At 43.0% G+C, this 16,798-nt stretch overlaps 1 protein-coding gene across 12 annotated transcripts in view; it reads left to right on the forward strand.

The window, feature by feature from the left end:
• The window catches only part of AGAP1 (ArfGAP with GTPase domain, ankyrin repeat and PH domain 1), a 362,269-nt gene that overhangs the window by 334,179 nt on the left and 11,292 nt on the right, over window positions 1-16,798 (forward strand). The gene's annotated exons all lie outside the window — the stretch shown is intronic.

Below are 16,798 nucleotides of genomic sequence, written 5' to 3' on the forward strand. Positions count from 1 at the left end.
TATACTAGGACATAAAGAATCGACCCAATCTATAGAGAAAGAGAAGGCTTTCAGAATAAAGCAAAAATAGCATTCACAGCCAAAGAAATAGTAAAGTGGAAAAAAAAACACCCTTATTCCTCAGATTTGAGGCAACGTCTAAAGCAACAGAGCTTCTTGTAGCACCAGAAACATAAATAAAGCACCAGAGCTCTCACTTGCCTACCAAAAGCAGGACTGCTAGGTCAAAAATCCTCCAAAGCCTAAGGTGAATTTAGGAGTGAGGAGGAGAATTGGATGCAGTGCCTGGCTTCTGTGCAGGGAAACTGGTTGCGTCTCAAGTTAATCATGAGACCAATTTGTCAAGCAGTATTTAATGGACAGCTTATGAGCATGTATGTGGGCAGGGTAGCTTGTAAATTTGAATGTGCCTATTTTCTTTGACAGCAATCAATGAATGTGCTATTTATTAATGTACTTTGAGAGGTCTTCTCAGACTTATTATGATTGTTCTGTGCTCTCTGAGATCAGTCAAAAAAATGACAGAGCGGAGCAGGATTTCTGCTTTTACAATCAATATTACACTTTTATTTCTTTTGTTTTCATGCAAATAGAGGAGTCGCAATGTGTTTTGTAGTGGGGCCTTTATACCACTGCAAGGGAGCAGACTTGGTGAGGAAGGTTGCATCGCACAGTAGGTGCCAATATCTGCATCAATGTTCTGGTAGTATCAGGGTTTTTAAGCAAATCATCCACATGCTCCCAGTTCCCAGGTGTCGGTTTGGTTCATGGGATGGTCTTGGTGTGCTGACTAGGTTCCCTTTGGAGAAACCAAACTGGAAGCTACCTGTGCACTCAGCGTGCTCCAGACCCTACTTTGAACATGAGCATCTAGCCCATGGTGCTGTGAACCTCTTCTGTCATCAGGAACGTCTGATTCAAAGGACTAAGCTAGATCAAGTAAAGGTAACCCCCCTGGATCATTTATATATAAGGTCCTTGGCAACAGCTGCTTCAGTCTACCCGTCTTGTTCCTGTTGCACCTGTTTATTTGCTGGTGTAGACAGAGCCTAATTTTTCCACGGAAAATAGTAGTTTGAATTATGCAGCCTGGCCCAAACCCAGCAATCATGTCTCATTGCAAGTGACAGTTCCACTGCTTAAACAACCACACACAAAAAATAGAAAATATTTTCTGGAATAGGCAATTTCTGTCCAAAAGTACATTTGGTAATTGTTCGCAAAACTTGGCTCATTGATCGGGTTTGTGCATCTCAGGCATCAGTGAGACAGGTGAGCTGCCTCTAAGCCAGAGCTATGTCAGCAGTGGAAGTGGGATAAGAATCATGTCAGCTTGATACGGGGTCGAGATCATTGCTTGTTGTGGTCAAAACCTTCCAAAATGAACGGGAAGCCCAGAAAAGGGCTATAAGAAGGATTTAAACTCTTTAGTATCTTTGAGAGGAGACGCTAAGGGGCTCCTGAACTGATGATGATTGTGCAGGGATGAAGGGGTTCGTGAACATTTGGAGGGGGAAAATGGGTTCTTGTAGTTCAAGCACATGCTCCAAGGAACAGCAGATGAAACTTGAGAAGTGCTGAGGCTGGTTATGAGGAAAATTGTTCCACCAGCTTTCTTGAGCTGTGCAGTTATCTCCCAGAGAAAAGCAATAAATCCCATCAGCGGTAAGCACACGATGGGCAACAAGGCAAGGGGATGAATGATCTAGAAGAGCTTTACTTTCTAGGTTAGCTGAATCTCTTGTAAGAGATAAAGCATAGAGCAGCTCTAGCAGATTTTTTCAACATTCCCTTCTGTTTCATGTTGAGTCCTCCACCACTCCAGAAGACTACAGAAATCCACTCTCAGCTGAAATAAAGAATCTAATTCCAGTGCTCTTTCCTCCCATGTCCCCTGCTCCCCTTTTGCATCCGCTGGATGTCCATTTCAGTAAGTTTTCCCTTCAGAACAAACCTATCATTTTTCACCACAGGATATTTACAGCTTCAATCAGTGCCAAATTCAATTGGCTTCTGATCTCATCGCTGGAAGTTATAGATGCAGATATTATTTGCACTGCGGTTAATTATGGAGCAATCAAACTTTGGCTTTTCCACTGTAATTTCCTCTGCCAGCTAATTTAATTAATCACCCCCAGCTCAGCTCTTCCAGCTGCGACCGGCAGGGTCATTAATTAGACATGTGGTGGTAGCTCATAGACCAGTTCCTGTTAAGGGGCTGCTGCCCACTTGATCTCTAAGGGAGCGATAGCATTTTCTAAGCATCCAGGCAGGATTAGAGGTAGCTAACACATTAGTGTATTCCTCAGAAGTGAAAGCAATTCCCAAAAGGTGTACCGCAAGCAAACAGCGTGATTGCTGCGACTGCTGGCACTTAGCTCACCAGGCGAGGCTCGGGGAGGCAGAGGTCTCTGCTTCAGGCATGAGCACGATCAGATCGCTGCTGCGATGCGACTTAGGGCACACCTCCTCGTCCTGCAGATCATCCTCGTCCTGCAGATCACACTCACTGTGCTCTTAGGCTGGTTTTCATCGCTGTGTCAGTGCAGGTGCCTGCTGCACGTGTGCTCCGGAATGGAGACTGCCAGGTAGACCTGTGATTTCTCGGTTTTCCATCCTTTGTGACCCAACCCATGAGCTTTAAAATAAAAAATGCTCAGAAACTTGAAAGGCATCCTTCCCACTGTTCCTGGGAGCTGAATGGCTTTGATCAGATGGAAAAATACAAAATTTCCTAATGGAGAAAAGAAATTAAACATGAATTCTCATTGCCAGATCACATCAATAACAGGAATATTTTGGTGTGTTTGTTTTGTTTTTTCCCCACTATAAAAGCTGTATAAAATAACCAGCTATGTCTGTCATATTGTTTGGATCTCAGAAAAGTCAATAGATTTCAGGGGGCAGAAGAAACTTTTATGGTACACAAAATAGTTTGATTGCATCCAGCTTAAGAATCTCATCCTGAACATTATCAGCAGAAAGCACGCGGTCTGGGATGTGTGACGGGCCAGCCTAACAGCCGTGAGCACTTCACACATTTTGGGGGGAATGCAACTGAGCATTAATTTTCACTCTCACATGTTCTGACTTGATACTCAGCAGTCACAGACCCTGCCGTTGGGTTCTGCTCTGCATCCCAAATATCAAAGCATCTTCCAAACCTCAGCCTGCAAATACAGTTTTAAACTTCCTTCGTTTTCTTAGCAGGCTCTTCTCCATCCTCCTCAGAGTACCAGCAAATCCCCTGGTGTTCCTGTCACACCACACATAATAGTACAGTTTTTTGGAGTAGGTAAGCTAGAAAACAGGATAGCTGTAGCTCTCAGGCAGTTTTTTCAACAACATATGACAGCGAGGGAGTTCTGCTGCAGTTAGGTTTGGAACCTGTTGCAGAGCTGTCATTTCGAATCAGAGCCTCTGTCTGAGGTAGATTGCTGATGGTCGGAGTCTCCCCCACTTCTTTTCAGAATAGACAAACTCAAGACAACTTTTTTAATCATCCTGGGTCACAAAGCCTGCTTTCAGATTGCTCCGTCCAAAACATCCGTCAGCCCCAAGAGTAAACTGAAAATAAAAAATAAGTAGCTGTGCTTTTTTTTTTTTTTTCTTTCTAACAGCAAAGCATCACTATGGGCTCGTGAGCTTCCCTTTCTGAAGGAGGAGAAGGTGCTGCTCTGATGCAGCCCTCCCTTCTAATGCATCATACTCTGCACCGGTGGCTTTCTTCTTCATTGTATCTCTTAGAAGATTCCCTTGGTCTGAACTGTTTTGGGAAGGTGCTTTCAATACAAAGTCCCTTCCTTGTGCGCAGTCAGAGCGAGCTCCGGGGATTTTCACAGAGATGCAGTTCAGCAACTGTTTCAGAGGGAAGGGGTCACATCTGCTTTTACCATCACGAGAACACAAGGAGGATTGTTGACAGGTTATTGCCATCGAAGCCCCGCATAGGAGAGATGTGTAATTGATAAGAAAGCAGCCTTATCTCTTCAGAGAGGCTCTGCACCTTTCCTTGGCACAAAAGTTAGTGCCTCAGCTAGACATCAGTGTGCACAAACTTCAGTAGGTAGCTACGAACGGTCCTTTTGGAAACCCTTTCTCAGCTCAAAGACAATAGTCTCATAGCTGGAAATGATGCCACTAGAAGGAGCGGGGCCCAGGAGGATGTTGGTGCTACGGTTTTCACTGGCTGTCTGCAGGCACAAATCACAATTCCTCTGCTTGCTGGAGGGAGAGCAAGCAGCATATTACAGAATGAGGCTATTTTTTTTTTGACTGAGCTGATAAATGCCATCAATTACAGTGTCTCACCAAAACCAGAAGTATAACAATGAAATGATTTGGTACAATAGACCCTTAGTGGAAGAATTGAATAAGAAGTACTCAGTTTGTCAATTTTGACAAATTGAAGAAATTGGGTGATAAATTGTTTCAAAATGGGCATATTAAAAAATACTTGCAAGTGTCTTATATCTTTATCTTTAAAACTTACTGCTAAATAATTTACAGCCTGACGGTAGAACAACTGCTAGAATTAACTAAAGATAATTTGCTATGAAGGCCTGAATCTGATCCTTGCTGAAGAGAGGCAGCACCTGAAATTCCTAAAGTAACCTTCACTGTTCTATAGGCAAGCTGCAAAATGAGTTTGTTTTTGCTCTGCAAAAATCGGAATTATATTTGATCTTGATCAGCAGATTGCAATCACCCTGTGCTACTTCACCTACTCATCTCACTTGGTTTTGTTTTATTTGAGCAATAAATATCTTAAATCTTCCCAGAGCTATTGCATGTCTTCTGTGGAGACTCATCATGGTCCTGCCAGGCATTCATCAAGGCTTCCAATGAACCACTGCATTAAGTATTCCTCTGCTCCTTATCAATCAAAACAGTTTACTTATAACTTTACTTTTTCTTCCTGGAGTAATCAAAATTTGATATTCCACAGATTGCAGAAAATTGTCACTCCTATATTCTGTGCTAATCCATCACATGAAACAGCCATAATTTGGGCATCAGAAGAGCATTAAATGTTTAAATAAGCAAGAGCCAGTCAATGAGAGAGTCCATTAACCGCTCCAGATGACAGGGCAGAAAAATGTTTGGATCGCAGGTATATTGGGAATTGCAGCACAGACATTACAGAGCAATGGGGCATCTACATTCTGCAACAGGCAAGGTGTTTTCCGTGTGTTTTCACAATACTGCTGAAGTATTCAAAGAAATACATAAGCAAACAGCAGAGCATGAATTCTCCTTAGCTTGAGCTGCAATACCAAGCTCGTTCAGCTGTCTGTGGCAGAGTATTAAAGCCTGGCTGCTTCTTACCACCGTTTTCCAGGAGGTAGTATGGGACTGGATCATTTTCTTCTGCTGTACACACTGGTAAATGCTATCAGGAGAAGCTTGTCTGCTGATGATGAGAGGGAAAAAATCATCTTTATTGTGTAGACTTGAGCAAAACTCCTTGGCTATCCTCAGTTCTAGAAATAGCTGTTCTGATAACAAACGCAACGGGCAGGCCCTGTGGGATGGGACATGTGTATAAGATGATCCACCACTTGCTGAGACGTGCTGGGTGACTTAAGTGATGGAAGGTAATGGAGAGGCTTATCACAGACACTTGTCCTTAGCTCAGGCTGAGGGCAGCTGCAATAATGCTCTGCTAAATGCCAGTTCCAGTGGGTTTGGGAGAAAATTCTCCGAAATCACAGAGAGGCTGTGGATGTGGGATTTCTTGTGCCTTTATTCTAGGACAAAGCACGCTGTCCAAAAGCCTCGTTGGTGGAGGAATGATGGTCTCCTAGTCAGTATCAGGATCATCTTGTGACGTGGCAAAGCACGGGCCAGTCAATATTCTGTAACACTGAACCGAGGATGTGCGCTGTGCGTACTCGCTGCCCTCAGCTCTGCTGTCCTGTCCTATTTGATTCAAGTTGGATTCTAAGCTAATTTCCCCTTCTAGTAGTAATTACGTGTATACCATTTCCCTTCACTTGGCATTGTAAACTACGCTCTTCCTTTCCAAGGGGAATAAATACTCAGCGCAACCAACGGAGTCTGCAGCGTGAGGGTATTTTTCACCTATCCAGGGGCACTTCTTATCTTCAAAACAAAAAAGACCTATTGTAATTAGAGTGTAAGCCTTCTTTTAAAAGGGCGGCTGGCAAGAGGAAATTATAAAGACTTGAGACAGTAATTATCAGGCACTGAAACAGCAAATCAAGCTGTCTATACCAATATCCCAGAGCAACATGCCACAGAAGCCATGGAGTGGTTAGATTAGAGCCGCCTGGGCGAGAGCTGTCTGAGCGGCGTAAGGTGCTGATTGTAGTTGTCAGTTTGCTGCTGCTATAAGCTCTCCTGTTATAAATACACCCCAGCCACTGTCATCTTAAAAGGTTCCTTAAAACCTTTCCTTTCTCCCCTTCCACTGCTTAAAAAACACAGTGGCTGACAGTCCAAATGTTTGAAATAATTGGATTCTGCATTCTAATTCATCTGTAAAGTATTCGTTGATTAAATTAGCCTAATAGATATTATTTCTTACATGACTGCATAATTTCATCCTGATTGGATCACTATGGCTCTAACGAGTCCCCCCCCCCCCGCCCGTTTACTATTGACTTGAGAATCACAGAAGGCTAGAGATAACTATCATCTTGTTTCCTTTTTTTTTTCTTTCCAGGCTAAAAGTTAAACTGATGTGTACCAAAAGGGCATACAGCTAATGCTCAGGTACAGTTGCACAGCGTATTCCAGTCTCCAAGACCAGCGTTAGAATGAAAAAAAAAATAAAATACTGGTTTATATAATCTCGAGCCCTCTTTTATTTACTCAGTGGGTTGTTCTGAAGCAGAAAGATTAACTGACCATTTAAACTCCTTTGGGGGAAAATTGAAATAATTTTAAATAAAATACATTTTATTATCTCATCAAAACAGACATACACATTGCAAATGAACCTCGTAAGGGCTGCGCGCATTCAGGGAAATGAAAACACTCCTTTAAAGATAATGTTTCAAATAAAGCGGTTTTATCTTCTATTAGTAAGATTTTCTCGGCGCTGCGATTTTGAGTATAACCGAGAGGGAGGAAGGGCCCGCAAAGTGACATTTTATCGCTAAATAAGAGCAGAGACTTCTTTGCAGGGCAGCAGCGAGCGAGAACCTCGCAGACCCGCAGTGGAGGAGCTGACAGCAGAAGGGGTTAACAGCAGGGTGCACGTCCCAGCCCGACCCAGTGGCTGCAAACAGCTGGTGGGTTTTGTATGGCGCCGGTGAACTGAGCAGCCAAGAAAAGTTTTTGGCAAACACTCGGGACAGAAGAGGTGGGTCGGCTCAGGAAACTGCGTGCATGAGGGAACCGGGGAGACAATGGGCCGCTCAGCAGGAGCAGGGGGGAGACCCGCTCCCGCTGAATAGCTCCCCAAAAAACCCCGCTCAAAAGGAAGAGGGCCCGTTTGCTCCTGGGAATCCAATAAATTGTTTCAGGAAGTGAGAGCCTGTCCAGGCTAATGGAGCCGTGATTGGCAGGTGGTTCTCATTACGGTGCCCATCAGGGGACAGAGTGAATTCCAGTGTTATTTAAGAGGTTAAGTAGAAATAAGATGCAGGTGACAGCCCAAGGCTGGGGCATCTTGCACCACTGTTCTTGAGGTGTTTTTTTTTGTTGGGAGTCTGCAGCCTCTGAAATGAGTGGGGGCAGGGGGTGGTAGTTTGGCAAACAAAATTTGGTCCTACAGTGACTAAAAATGAGCTTACCTGGCCACACGTCAGAGGGAGCAGGGAAACAAGGTGCTTCAGCTCTGAAGGTTGCTTTGGTAGCTCTTGTGTGGGAGAGTTTTCTTTCCTTAGCATAAGGAGTGGTGGGCACAACACGGTGGCCAGGTATGTTTCCATGTTTCCAGTACATGCCTGGTGCTCTCGGGCATCCTAGTGCAAGAGGAAGAGGATGAAGCATTGTGGAAGAGAGTCTGTGCTGTTTTTTCTTGGCACAAGCCTGGTATCCCTTCCTGTGCTCCCACGAGGATGTTGCCTTAGTGCTCAAACCAACTACAATCACTACTTCTGTCTGCCACTGGTGCTCTTACTGTGGCAGCTGACAGTAAATCACACAGCGTTTAGCTCAATCAGAACAAATCTGATCAACTGCTGGCACGAATGCAACATAATTTTGAAGTGAGATGTGCAGAGGCACCTAGGGTTGGGTCAGATTTCTGGGGTGTGCTTCTCTGAGGTCTGAACCTAGCTTGAGAAGGAAAAGAGAAATGCATTAGTAGGGATTCAGATTGCCTCCTGTTCCTAACCAGTAGGTATCTTTCTGCTGCCTTAGATTTCAAAGCTGAAAGTGAAGTCTATTTCTAGCCTTATTCAGCAGAAAATGAAAGCAAGTTTGCTTTGCAAAGCATCCAAACCACAATATTACTGGCGTAGACTATAAGCACCAAGATGTAGTTTACTCTGTGACCAGGGTTGTAAGGTAGATCAGTGTGTCTGCTGAACGCTGCAGGCTATGTATTTCTCTCTGCTTCTGTATTTTCCCTTTTTCTGACTGTGATTCCCAAGTAAACAGCATCGGGTGTCTTCACACTTGTGGATGTCATCGGGTGGGGATCTGCTCTGAGTCGCTGTATTGATAGAATATTGCATGGTGCATGGTCAGATACAAGGATGTAATTTAACCAACAGATTCACGGATGGCTTGTGAATGACGGTGAAACTCCCAAGTATGACGCGTGTAATAAATCTGGTTCGATGCAGAATTAATGTGGTATTCAGAATGATTATTTACCATTTGAAGTTTGGACGTGACTGTGTGCAAGAAGTAAATAGCTGCACGGAAGGGCACGTAGAGGGGAGAAGAAAAATACCTGCTTGCATTGTTTCACAAGTGCATTCCTCAGTAATCCTAATGAGAATTGCACACTAAATGCAGGATTGATTTGTGATGAGATCAGCTCTAAAGAGTACATTTGTGGGATGATAACCTGATTGGTGGCACTGCCTCTTGAATGGCTGAAGGGGTCTAATTGGCATATAACGCACTATAAATTTATTAGCAGGTTCTGCTCTCTCATTGGCAGACCTTCTCCTGCTAACCACCAGGAAATTACCAATTTTCAGGAGTTAGTCACTCAAGTCGCACTGTGTCAGGGTTTTAAAAAAGAAACCTACATCACTCCTATTATAAATCCTGGGCGAGAGCTTGTACATCAATAGCCGGCTGAAAATTGGTCACTTGTGCTGTGGACAACTTGATCAGAGCAGAGAGCCGCGTGTTTGCTGTTCAACTTTTATCCTCCTTCGGCCGTTCCTCCTTCCCACCTCCTTGTTGCAAATCCACGGTAGACCATTAGAAGCTAACTAATCCGTTTGGCAGCCCTTGGGCTGCAGCTGCCACAAACCAGCATACGCGCTTCACAGAAATTACAATTTTTTGGCAGTTCACATTCGGGGCTTTGATGTTCTTATTGATACATTCAGCCCTGGGGCACATCAGGCAGAAGAGGACATACCCACGTTGTTTTTTTTCCAGGAGCATAATAGAAATATTCAGGAGTCGATGTAATTATTTCAGTTACTTTGCTTTTAAGAGGCACGTTGGAGTCACAAATTAGAAAATAATATTCACGTGTTTCTTCTAATTGGTAACAGATATGGGATACTTCATCTCTTTTAAATAATTTCCAAATGTGTCCTGAAGAGGGATTTCAGGAAAGTGGTTGAAAGAGAGAGCACACTTATGCACTGGGGGCGCTTTGGCAAGTGGCAGAGGTTTTCATTTTGGCACATGGTTTTTAAATTCCCACACAACTCTCTCCAGAGGTGCTCTTGAGGTGGAACTTGCTGTCGCTTTTGGCAGGTGTCTCCTGAGCATATATTTTTTTTTTTGCTGTTGGGTTTTATCTGGGTTTCTCTTTGTTAAGCACCGACCATATGGCTTGTAAATCATAAAAGCCTAAAGGTTTGCAAGTGATTAATAGAAGTAGGCTTGCAATTAGAAATGCCTCAGCAGTACTTGAACACTCGAGTATCTTCTGAGAGCTGAGCCTCCTTCTAGTCTCTTCTCTTTGGGCTCCCCGATGGTGTGTCCTTTCTGGCAGTTTTGTCCACTGGTGGTATTCTACCTAGGTACAAGGCGCGTTTCCCTTGTGTCTCTTCTCCCCACTCATGTTTTTTCCTAACGCTGCCTGGGTGATGTCTTAACACCCTGATGTGTCATGTACCAGGAATGGCATTTCATTCTTATTAAAAAACAAACAAACAAAAACAGTAAAAATATGTAAACTAAGAAAAAGAGCATTGAGGTTTCATTTCCTCGGTACAGAGGAAATCCCAAATATTTCTGTTAACTTCAACTGTTGGTGATTTCTTAAGATTTTTTCTTTTTTTCTTTTTTTATCATAATTACTGAAGTTAATGCTTCATCTCTTGCTTTCTAAGCAACCAGTGTTCATTTACCAGCAGCCTTTTTTTAAAATAAGTCTTGTTTGTGGTTGTAGAAAGGCATCAAACACCCGCAGTCCACTAAAAGAGAGGTAGAGGGAATTCCCATCACTTTCTGAAGGGAAAGTTACATCTCCCCTGGAGATCTAGCTTGGCAGGACAGGCATCATTTTCATTAAATGAAAGTAGGAACGAAATATGAAACTAATGGAAGAGTGACATTAATGATTTCTGTGGAGCTCATAGAACTGGCAAGAGTTAAGAGGAGGCCAAAGCAGTGGATTAAAGAATGATAGGAGTAAGCGTAGTAGAACAGCCAAAGATGTGTTGGAGAGGAGGAGGAGGCTACAGGATGCATTCGAAACGCTGATAAGGAGACGCTGAGAGGTGTTTACAAGCAGAGGGGAGGCCTCCAGGTCACTAGGAAGGAGATGAAAGCAAGTGGGTCCCTGTGGCATCTGAAGAACATGAGTCATGAAAATGCTGCCCATGGGGATGTGTGGGTACAGGTGCATCCTGGCCCTCTAAACCTATAGCTGCAAATATTCTGTCTTTTCACTGCTGACTTGCACAGAAAAAGCATTTTTTTTTATTTGCTTGCTGTTCCAAATGTGTTTTTCTTCACAGTCTATGCTTGAATACAGTGTTTATTACTTCTGTTATCTCTTTTATGTCTTACATAAATTCAGTGTGGTGGTGGTGGTGGTGTTTTTTTCCTCTAAATACTCCAAAGAGTATCTTCTTATTGCTTCTGCTGGAATTAAGATAATATTAAAGCCCCCTGAAAAGGTTTTTATTTTTCCTTGTAAACCAAAGGTAGTATTGCTTGGGAGTTACTGGTAATGAAGGGTCAAAACTGTCAAGAAAAATTTTGGATGTCTTTTTGAAGTATTGTATTTAGACTTTCCTCTTGTAGTTCCTGATCCTCAGGTAAGGATTACATTCACATTTTGAGGCCAGAATGTGCTTCTCCATTTCAGGTCATCGAAACCACCTTTGTGTACTAAGCAAGCTCACATTTGAGATCTCTTTAATGTCTACACAGCAAGTTCGTTAGCCCTTTGGGTAGACCTTGGAGGTTTTTTCCCATCTCATTATTTATAAGGCATTGGTGCACTCCTAGTTATGATACTTAGCCACTTTACAGCGTTATGAGCAGAGGAAAGGCTCCATTTCTCTTCTTTCATCTGTTTATGATGTGATACGTTCCAAAGCAGATCACATCAGCGACTGTTATGGTATCCTTAATGCACTGTGATAGTCGCATCGCGGGAGGAGCTGCTGCGACGCACGTCGCTGATGTACATCCCTGTTATATGCCACATTACACCGGGCTGTGGGAACCGTACTCGGCTACCTCGCTCTGCCTCTCACCTGGCACAGATTATTGAGATTTATGCATGGAAATATTTGTATGTCACTATTTTTCTCTTTGAATATTCGGTCTTCCTCTAGACGTTGAACATAAAAGCAGAAGCCTGGTTTTAGGTGAAAATAGCTGCATTGTTAGACATACATAACCAAGATTACAGACTACCTTCATTTTCACGAAACATTCCCTAATTGTTCATTGTAGTACAATTATCTGCTCAAAACTACTTCCATGTTTTGTTTGAAAATTGATTTCAAATAGAATTTTCTTATTGTTCCCTAGAAAAAGGGGGGGAAGTATGTTGTGATTTCTGAACTATATTTAAAACAATATTGCATTAAGTATATCCTTCATATAGGAGAAAATTAGTGTTAACAAATGGGAAATTAATGGGATCCTTTAATCTGAGTAAGTTAGATTGTAAATTGAAATTTCCAGACTTTATTTGTGTACTGGCACAATGCAATTTGGTCTTTACACTTAAGATAACAGGTTAAATGTGGCCATACAAGAATAATAAAATGTATTTGATAAATGTTTGCAGTTCTCTGCATGTATCAAATTTTGATAGATGTTTCTGCAACAAACAAGACACAAATGTACTCCTTTTTAATATTTTCATGCAGCTGTTCTAGAGCAGCATTTGGCTTTTTTATTTTTAGGTAATTTTTGTTTCCCTGAGTGTTAAGGTTGACCACCCAAGAAACGGGAGCAGGCTCTGTATTGTGTATGCATGGTCTAGAACCACACAGTGACAGCTCGACTTCTTTTTGGTAGCTAACGCAGTGATAAGTTTTGGTTTAAATTTTGCATGGATATTTATGTGCTTGTCCATCGATGTCTGAGTAAAAGTAATGGGGCCGTGAACACAACGTTTCTTCTGTTGGTCAGTAAACAGTGGAGGTGGTGGTCCTTCATTGCTGTTGTATTCCAGATTCTCATGAGGTCTCTCCTTGCACATCTTAGCAGAAACCCTTCCTCTGCTGTTTGCAGTGCTTTTGGAATTGGTTTCACAAAGAGAAGTGCTTAAAGTCCTTAGAGTTCACTATTGTTAATTTTTATTTTTAAATGTTGTTGGCAGTGCTGTTTAAAAAATACTGTGAGTTTTGAATTTAGTAGAAAAGTATAATTTTTGATGTTCTTCAAGTTTTTGCTTAAATCTCTAGGGGCTGTTTTCATTCCACATAGTTACAGAGAACAAAAAAGCTTGGATTTGTATTGAGAAAAGACTTAAACATCTTTCAGAGCTTAGAGTTGTCACTACACAAACTGTATCTCAACTTAATAAGCCTTTTCTTAGTATCTGCAGTATTCCCCACCGTTGTATATCACGTAACTTTTTCTTTGCTTTATACAGAGTAATCCTCAGAGTTGATATATTTTATTGAGTGTACCTTAAAAATTATCGTATTGAGCATTGTGCAATGAAGACAAAAGTTTGCTGTAACAGTATGTGATATATCAGAGCCCACAGCTGAAGGATGTTTATCTAGAAAGATTTAAGTCAGTAAACCTTTGGTTTCTTGTCAAGGCCGGTAATTAATGTTGTACAGTAATAAATCCTGCAGGTGTCTTAACACCTGAGGGAGAATGCTGGTTGCTCTATGGCATCGCTGAAAAGCTGACCAAGAAGTGCAGAAATTGCAGTTATTTTGGGGGCCTCCCTAGGGAGGAGTACTGCCACAAGGGGAGGAAAAGAAAGTGAAGAAGCTCCGCTGAATACGAATTCAGATTATACTAGTGTCATTCAATACATGATGACTTTAAGAAACACATTCAGCTCTGTATGTAGAAGCAACATCTGCCCGTCATCGTGTGCAGTAGGGCTTTTCTTCCTTACACAGCTATAAAAGAAAAATGGGAAAGTCTAGTGGCAGAGCTAATGGTAGAGAAGATCCTGACCTGTGGGCTTCATAGAATAGCTCCCCGCAAGTGTGAGGGAGCTTTGGGCACACTTCTGATGTGAATTCGCCTTGATTTGTGTCTTTCGGGAGTGGTTTGTTTGCTTGAGTAGGCCTGACGTCAGGAGGAGAAACTTGAATTTGGATTGTTTTTGTGGCATTGAACTGCTTCTTGATGCCTCTCCTGGTGGACAACACTGCAGGTTTAACCACAGTTTGAGCTCTGTCCTCAGCCAGATAACTTTCCCGACAAAGATGGTAATTAAATCATTCCCAAGCTGAGCTGATTGCCCCACCGGGCCTGGAGAGGGCTGGCCCGGCGTTGTAGGCCGCCCGTGCCTGCGGTTGAGCCCAGGCATGGACACGCGGTGGCTCCTCGGCAGTTTTCCTCGTCCATCGGGGATGTTTAACTTGTAAGAAGTAATAAGCTTAATAGGTTGACTTTATTTAATTATTAATGATCCCTTTCTGTCCTTACAGCTCATAAAACACCCTCTAGGTTGGCAAAACACTCATAATATTGATCAGGAGCCAGAGAGATATTTATTTCCTCTTTGCCCCAGTGCACATAAATCTTGGTCCTTTGCCTCCTTTTCTCGGTACGCGGGGATTTACAGTGGCCCGCTTCTTGAAAGCTTTCTGTAATTAAGGAATAAATACCCATCGGTCTTTGTTTGCTGTCTGGAGCCCTCTTGTTTGCCAGGGACCTCTATATCCCCGGTGGGCCTGTGCGCCTTCCCCCTTAGCAACGCAGCCGGGGAGAGAAGGCATGCGTGCTAGGGGCAGTCAGCTGCTACGCACTCGCTTTGCTATAGAGCGGGGTCTTCTCCTGCAGAGAGAGGAAGTCCCGGTGTTTTCTCAGCACATTGTTCCCGGCTCCTCTTCCATGCCTCTCCTCCCAGTTCCTGCTTTGCTCGGGGCAGGAAGACACTTTGGAAATTCCTTGCTGCTAGCCCTTTCTTCTCGCCTTCGCTTCTTCTCCCCCCCTCTCCTTCGCTAGTTGCAATTAAAAATATCACGAACCTTTCCAGACTTTGCAGTCCTGTCCCCCGCAATGTTGCTCTTCTCTTTTACCCATCACAACATCACATCGCCGACTGTCCAAAGCAGTTTATCAGACATCTGTGGGGTTGTTGCAAAGGGTTTTGTTTGAAAGGCAAGCCCCGGCACAGCCAGCCACCCTGCTCTGACAGCACTGGTCATTAGGTGATGCATGCTTCTTGCATGCTGGACCACGAAGCTAATGACACATTCTGGGACGCTCCCAGAGTTTGGGAGTTATGGGGGTTAGATTTACTTCATTTTCTTGGAACAGACCCATTAACCTTGTCAGCTGTCCAACAACAGAGAAAATCTGGCAGTTCGCTTGCTGAGCCAGCCAGGTCACTACCGCGTCAAATGGCTGCACTTCAGTGAGCATCCAGAAATGGCAACGTGCAAGCATGGCACCTGCACGGCACGGAGGTTTGGGTGAATGGCACTAGAGAGAACATTTAGGGGCCTCCTCAGTTGCAGAATTATTCTCTTCAGCAAGAGAGAAGAAAAGATTTAGTATTGTTGGAAGCTGTAAGCTTTTAACCAAGGTGGGCAAGCCAGGCAATGCACTGGAAGGGGCTGAGCTGTGCAGGACATGAGCTCCTAAATGAGCATCTCTGGTGCAAACTCGCAAGCAGAGAGCACAGCGTAGCTCCAGAGGGAAACTGTGCTCTAAGCTAATCTGCTTTTTATATTCCTCATGCTACCTAGTTAACCCTCCCCCTTACAGTGCCCGGTATTTATGTTTCCAGATAATAATGATGTGATGTGGCTGGCAGAGTAATTTAAATAATTGGACATTATCTTGAGAAGCAAGCACCTAATGAGTTCAAAATAAACTGAGAAGTGAAATTTTCATCTGTTTCTAATAACCCTTACCTATGTACAGTATCATTGCCATGGCAGGGTTTTCATTATTCATACCACTGTGTACTTAGAGTTCACTAGTGATGGAGACTCCTGCAAGAGCTAATACTCCTGGTATTTTTTGGCCAAGGCTTAGTGGATTATCCCTTTCCTGCAGAGTATTTTGCAGTCTTACCCTGTACTTTGGGCCTTGTACATCCACCGAGGTTTTAAGTTTATATTTGCAGCCTGGGTTTGAATGGACAGCTTCAGAGATAAAAAAGATCAAAGTCTGATCTTACTAATTATATATTTTTTTCTTTCTAAAAATCTATAATCTATTAATCAGGAGTTTATAATCTATTAATTCACATGTGCATGTGCATTAAAAACACAGGCAGCTAGCCTGATTGCTGTAGAAAATACATATTATTTTAGTACATCTGATGAAAAGGCAGCTCAGATATTCTCCAGCATTAGGTATCATAGGGAATGTCTGAGCACCTGGTGATGTTTCCTCTCCAGTACACTGGCTTTAATCTGGTCCTGAAAAGAGGATTCCACTGGGTTTAAAATCCCAGTAAGTAACCAAAATAGTCTTGTTTTGGCTTACAGGTGTCATGTGGAGACGACTAGAACTGAAAGTCATAGTGTTGAAGGGGTTGCATGGAAGTTGCCAGGATTACAGGCAAGGGAAGAAAACAGAAATATTTACTAGCAGATGTTTAATTGTGCATTTCTTGTATTTTTAGGGACTGGCTCAGTATCTTTCTCCTGATTAGTCACTCTTCCTCTCATTTCTTTGTACTCTTATTCAGTTGATTTATTTAAAGGTATGTCAGTGCTGGCTGAAGTGAAACACTGTGCCTCCTCTTCCTGCTTATTGCTGACCGCTCCAATAATTCATTTTTTAGCTCATTAGCTAACAGGGGATGTGAACAGTGGTCCTCCAGGGGACTGGAATGAGGTTAAGTGATCTACTGCTGACAACTCTGCTCTTGGACTGGCCTGTCTTTGGGGAAATGAAACCTCAACCAAGACAAGCTGTGGATCCCAGAAGTGAAATTGTGGCATCAGAGCAACAATTGCAGTATTTATGTCTTGTTGTCGGGATTTCTAAGATGAGTGCGTGTATGTGGTAGTTTTACAGACAAACCCAACACGGTGTAGTGGAGCTGAAGCTGACTTCCAAGAAT

Source organism: Anas platyrhynchos, chromosome 7 (genome assembly GCF_047663525.1).
Source record: "Anas platyrhynchos isolate ZD024472 breed Pekin duck chromosome 7, IASCAAS_PekinDuck_T2T, whole genome shotgun sequence".
NCBI classification, from domain to species: domain Eukaryota; kingdom Metazoa; phylum Chordata; class Aves; order Anseriformes; family Anatidae; genus Anas; species Anas platyrhynchos.